The 5,899-nt window shown below is 39.2% G+C and overlaps 1 non-coding gene across 1 annotated transcript; it reads right to left on the bottom strand.

Moving 5' to 3' along the window:
• Window positions 1–2,761: 2,761 nt before the first annotated feature.
• LOC115030186 lies at window positions 2,762–2,889 on the bottom strand. Its single transcript, XR_003835807.1, has one exon. It is a non-coding gene; the product is annotated as a small nucleolar RNA SNORA17 (small nucleolar RNA).
• Between the last annotated feature and the right edge of the window lie 3,010 nt (window positions 2,890–5,899).

The following is a 5,899-nucleotide window of genomic DNA, read 5'->3' as shown; positions in this document are numbered from 1 at the left end:
TAAGCCTCGCTCGACCAGAACACAGACTGTCTTTCGTGGTCCAACATTTCCTCCCTTTACTTTAAAAAAAAAGATAAGGGTCTCTGGAGTGACTGTGTCATTTGTGGTGAAATTTTTGAGTGGGGTGGAAGTATCAGAAGAAAACATACAGACCAGAGGGGTAACACAACTAAGCCAGAGTAGTAAGGTGGTGGGGGTGTTAAGCGTAGGGGTTGGGAAGGCAAGGAATTACAGAATCAATTAATTGTTCCATGGGTAGTACAATTTGAGGGTAATAACATCAGTTTCGAACAGCAATTAATTAACCTGGACAGACATTATATTTTACTTACTATCATGTAACTTCCCCCATAATATTGGTGTACTTTGAAGAGAAGCCAAAAAGAAGCAGACAAAAAAAGAAAGTACAAGACCAGAAATGTAAAAGAAAAAAGTAAACAAACAAACAAAAAAACATAGTCATGTAAGAACACAACAAGAAATTTATCTGCAAGGCAAAGAAGGTCATAAGAAGGTTAAATCCTTTTAAATATTCTGAATTAATGTATATATTTAACGTTGACATTTTAAATTTTTTTATTGGTTCTTTGTGAATTTCACATATTCTACTCCAATTCCACTCATATCTCCCTTACCATGTAACTACTCTCAACTGCAACCTCCTCCACAAGAAAGAAAAGAAGAAAAAAAATCTCTTCATGAAAGCTGTGGTGTGTTGCAGTGTGTACCACAGTGTACCCATTTGTCTCTTCTTTCCTTGCAAATGTTCATTGCAGTGATTCCTTGGTATGATAAAAGGCCTCTGGCGTCTGCTGTTGTATCAGTACTGGAACCTCACTGGAACTCATCTCACATCTTATCTTGTTGTCCTGTGTCATAGATATTCTGCAGCTTTGCATCCATAGAACTAGCCTCATTCATGCAATCCAACAGTGCATCAATGGTGTAGATGTTGGAGTGGGGTAATTTAAAGCCCTGGATCTGGGTCAGTTAGTAATCCCTCTGGCTCTCCCACTCTCATGCCCTTGAGGGCAGCTCACCTACAATTCTGGTAACCAGGGCCAGCTCTACCTTACTGCCCAGGAAAGGTGCAAGGCTTACTCTCTATTGTTGTAGCTGGTGAAGAAAAGGGTCAATTCTCTCACTCTCATGTCCTCAGAATCAGCTCTCCCGCCTGCCATAGATGGTGAAGGATGAGAGAGGGGAGAAGTATGTCTTTCCCTTTTCCTGACCACCACCAGCAGACAAGAGGAAGCACACAGGCTCTTAGGGCTGGCTCATCAGCAACCCCACTTCTAGGGCCAGCTCTACTGTACTACCCAGGTGATATGAAAGGCCATGTTCTTCTGCGTTCTGCAGTGATGAGGGACAGGGCCATATTTACTGCTCTCATGAACCCAGGTCCATCTCTCCTGCCTGCCATAAGTGATGAGGGGGTATGTGAAAGCAGGGTATTTCTCCTTTCACACCAACCCATGGAAGAAATGTGGGAGCACCAGCTCTCCCACGGTCTTATACTTGGAACAGGCTCACCTGCAACTCCTACAGTGTGTTGTACACTCTCGTAAGTATTGCACGTGGCTATGGGCATAGATCTCCAGCTTTCTTGCCTCCAGGGTCAGATCCCTACATTGCCCAGGTGAGGGGTAGGGCCAATTCTGTACAGCCCTGACTTCAACATGTCTCTGTGTGTCAGCTCTTTGCCAGCCTGTAGCTGCTAAGAGATAAGCCTGAACCCACCCAGTCTCTCCAGGGCTGAGTGGGATGGTGAGTGTCTGCAACCTGAGAAGAATCTCATTGGGCCAGGAGTCTTGTAGAAGCAGGAACTCATTTAAATGTGACAGCAATTTGCTTATATAGGCAGGGCAAGGAGGTGGGGATAAGGGGATATGATAAGATCATATATGGGGTGGTGTGAGATGACAAGGAATATGGATTGACTTCACGGGGCCTATGAAAATTTTTGACGTTAGTGGTAGATAGGCAGTGGCAATTTCATCTAGGCCATGTTGAGTCATTCTCAAGCAGAGGCAAATGACTGTTCTCGAAAATTGAGTCAGACTCAAGTTTGTCTCCAAGGCCTAAACCAAGGCCAAGTAGGGCTCAACACCTGATTATACCACAGACCAGGGATATCTGCTAAACTTTGGTGGTAAAAGACCCCTGCCTCTGCAGGGCTGTGGGTCCAGATGTGGTCTCCAGTGCCAACACAGGCCAGGATGCTACCATAGCCTCAGGTGGAATCACCTGCTACTCACATCAGTTGTTTCTCATTACCCACCAGTTTCCAGTTATGTCTATTTTCATTGTACCTACATTCCTCTGTTTCTCTTTTTCCTCCATTTCTATACCACTTATTTGCCCCCTTTTATGGTATCTGGAGTGTCTGACTGCCTGGAGTTATATCAGGAGTGGTCCCAAAACTGCTATGTCCTGCTTGTGCATTATAACACTAGGCAGAGGTCATCTTGAGTATGGTCTGCTCCCTGACACCTGTGCTTCACTAGACTGATAGTCTTCTCAGGTTAGCTCCCCGTCTTAAACTCAGTGACACTGTTCTGTTGTTTGACACAGTTTCTCCATGTACAGCCCACCATAGTGGTTACTTTTGAGGTTCATCTGTTTTGGGCTCACTCAAATGGTGGTGGGGCACTCTGATTGTAGAATTCTTATAGTCTTAGGCTTGCTTCCTGTCCTGGGAGACCATCTGACCCTGCCTCGTACCAGATTGGTGTTCATTTAAGGCTCACTTCTCTTAGGAAATTTTAGGCTACAAATTCAGATGTTCATAGGTAAGAACACTGAGCACAGACATAAACTCTTCTCTGTGGCCACCTATTGACACACATGTGACATAGCAGCCATACCTACAATGCCTCAAGGGGCATGTAGTTAAATCTTTTAACCTTAGATTCTGAGCTGTCTGAATCCTAAATACTTTTTTTTTTCCTGAGTCCGTTCCTATTGGCATAAAAATAAAACCCTACAGATTGGACATTTTATTAAAATAGAAAGGTTTCTTACAGTCCGAGAGACAGGGGTGTCAAAGATTAAAGTATCACTCATTTTTGTGGTCTGGCAAAGGGCACTTCTACACTGGTATTATTTTCTCATCCTATTTGCACAAAAGACAAAGCTACTCTATCCTCACAAATTAAAAGGAACAGAGAAAAGTAAGTACCGTATACTTCCATTAATTTATGAAAGTGTAGTGCTCATGACAAAATTGCTTCTTAAATGTTCCCAGCTCATATTACTTGGAGTACTTTATTAATTACACATTTTCAAAGGGCTCAAAACATCATTTTAAGGGAGAGGAGATTTATTTTGGCATGGTTTGCAACATTTCTGGTTTTTTTTTTTTTTTTTTTTTGTGCTTAGATAGAGCATTACGCTTATGGAATCATGTTGCAGAGAACTCTTTGACTCCTGGAAAAGAGGTCGCATAGAGGCAATGCCTCCACTAAGAGATGAAAGAAAAGAATACCCTCTACTCTTTTTATTTCTGTCCAGCCTGAGGCTGATGTCAGTTGCATTCGGGGCAGATATTTCTGTATTAGATAATACTCTCAAGGAATGTCCTTAAAAAACACCTAAAGGTGTGATTTTCTCATCTGGTGGGCATAGCCCAATCCAATCTGGGTGAGAATAATATTCCTCAGATCAAATGTATGAATTCTGTATGTGGTTACATACATTCAGACTTCAACACTGCACATGGACAGACACAGCATTTTCATCCATCTGCAGGTTATTTATATTCAGGTGAGTTCTGATGTTCTTCTCCAAGAAGCCTCCATAACTTCCAGATTTAGCCAAAGTTCCACATCCAATGACCCAGATTAGTGGGCACACTTAACTATACTACAAGCAATATTATACTAATGTGGAATGGGGAAAGCTTGCAAGGTCTCCACCTTGACCAAGAAATTTAGGAAATAAGAAATCTTGTGAGTGGGAGAAAAAGTATTCTTCAGGTGATATCACACCAATTAGTTCTTTAATACAGAATGGCAAAATGTATAAATATTTGTAGCATTATATAGACTGGACAGGTAGTATTTATGTATTTATGGATACATACATACGTTGGTCTACCTTATCTATATCTATATCTATATCTATATCTATATCTATATCTATATCTATATCTATCAACAATTAAAGAAAAAATAAGGTCAGATGCATTTGAGTGTTAGGAGGAAGAACAGAAAACAGGTGAGAGATGTAATTGTATTATAATCTCAAAAATATTCTAAAATTTTCATTGCTACACTCTTATGCCATTCCCATTGAATCAATACTATTACCTAAATATGAGAAGTTTCCTTTATAAAGTTATTTTTATCTATTCTTTGAAAATTTGGTATTTGTAAATTTGTACTCAATTTATCTTGATTATATAAACACCTCTCTAACAAACTCCCCTAGAAATTTCCCCAACACAATTCCTTCTTTACTATTTGTTTTACTTAATTTTGTATTAAATATAGTGCCTAATTAGTCTTTGCCACATGTGCATGGTATTGGAGTTATAAACTGGATTATGGAACTCCTGCCAATGGCCACACTCCTAAAGTGTCTCATCTTCAGCAGCAATAGACTTGCAATTGTGACTTAAATTTGAATGGGGTCTTGGGATTATTTCCCTTCATCATGCTTGAATTTAACTGTCTTGGTATTCTGCAGGTTTTGTTCACATAATCACAGCTTTTATGGATTTATGTGTGCAACAGTAATGTAATGTCAAGAGAACAGCACATTTCATCAATCTTTCCCATTCTCTGGTTTTTACACATTCTGTCCCTTCTTTCTTAAAGTTTTTCATGCAATGTATACATGGATGTTCTATTTATAACGGAATTTTCAGCAACGAGAGTGGCAATTATGAGTTTCTGTTTTAAATATGAACCATTAGAGGAAAATTTTCTAACCAAATCTAAAAGCAGCAAAAATCTATGGTTATAAATATAAATATTTACAAGAGGCAACTTCACTATAGTTAAACAACAATAGGTTCCACCTTTGGGAATATGATTTCTGACCCATGAGTTTTGGCCATGTTTATAGTATGAAGCATGAATTCCCTTTTATGGAGAAAGCTGTATTTCTATCAAAAGTGGTATTATTTAGCCTCACAAAAATTCTTGCCACTATTGCACCAGTAAACATATCTTACCTTGTAGATAAACCAGCATAAAAGCTACAGTACTGAGTATGAGCACTGATGCCTTTCTTCCCCCTGAAGTGTTCAATAACCTTTACAGTACTGTGAAAGCAAACCAGCAATGAGACATTTCCCTGGCCAGTTCAAGATGTATTTTTGCTCTGTCCTGCAGCTAAATTGTGTGGTTTCTTCAGTATTTGAGTGTTTGAGTCCTCATTTACAAATAACTTTTAGGAAGGTTACCTGTGCTAGCACTAACATTTTCAAAAATAATGTTGAGAAAGCTCAATTTAGACATGAAATATGAACTAATTCTTATGTCCCCCCTCCCCTCCAAAAAACTAAATTCCAAATGGATCAAGGAAATCAACCTAATATGTGATACTCTGAATTTGGTAAAGAAGAAGATATGGAATATTCATGAACTCATTGGAGCAGAAAAAGACTTTCTGAATGAGACTCAGTTAACTCAGAAATTTAGACAATTAACAAATAGGACCTTGTTAAAATAAAAAGTATAAAGCAGAAGACCCTGCCATTTGACTGAAGAGGCAACCTATAACATGTAAAAATATTTTCCAGCTATACATCTAACAGATAACTGGGGTCTAAAGTATATAAATAACTCAAAACATTAAGCATCAAGGAAACACAATTAAAAATTGGATAGTGGAATGGAACAGAGAGTTCATTTTTTTTAAATAGAAAATGGGAGCTCTGACACACCCAGAA

This window comes from Mus caroli, chromosome X (assembly GCF_900094665.2).
Source record: "Mus caroli chromosome X, CAROLI_EIJ_v1.1, whole genome shotgun sequence".
NCBI classification, from domain to species: domain Eukaryota; kingdom Metazoa; phylum Chordata; class Mammalia; order Rodentia; family Muridae; genus Mus; species Mus caroli.
The sequence above is the reverse complement of the archived record's forward strand: the minus strand, read 5'-3'. Positions and strand labels throughout refer to the sequence as shown.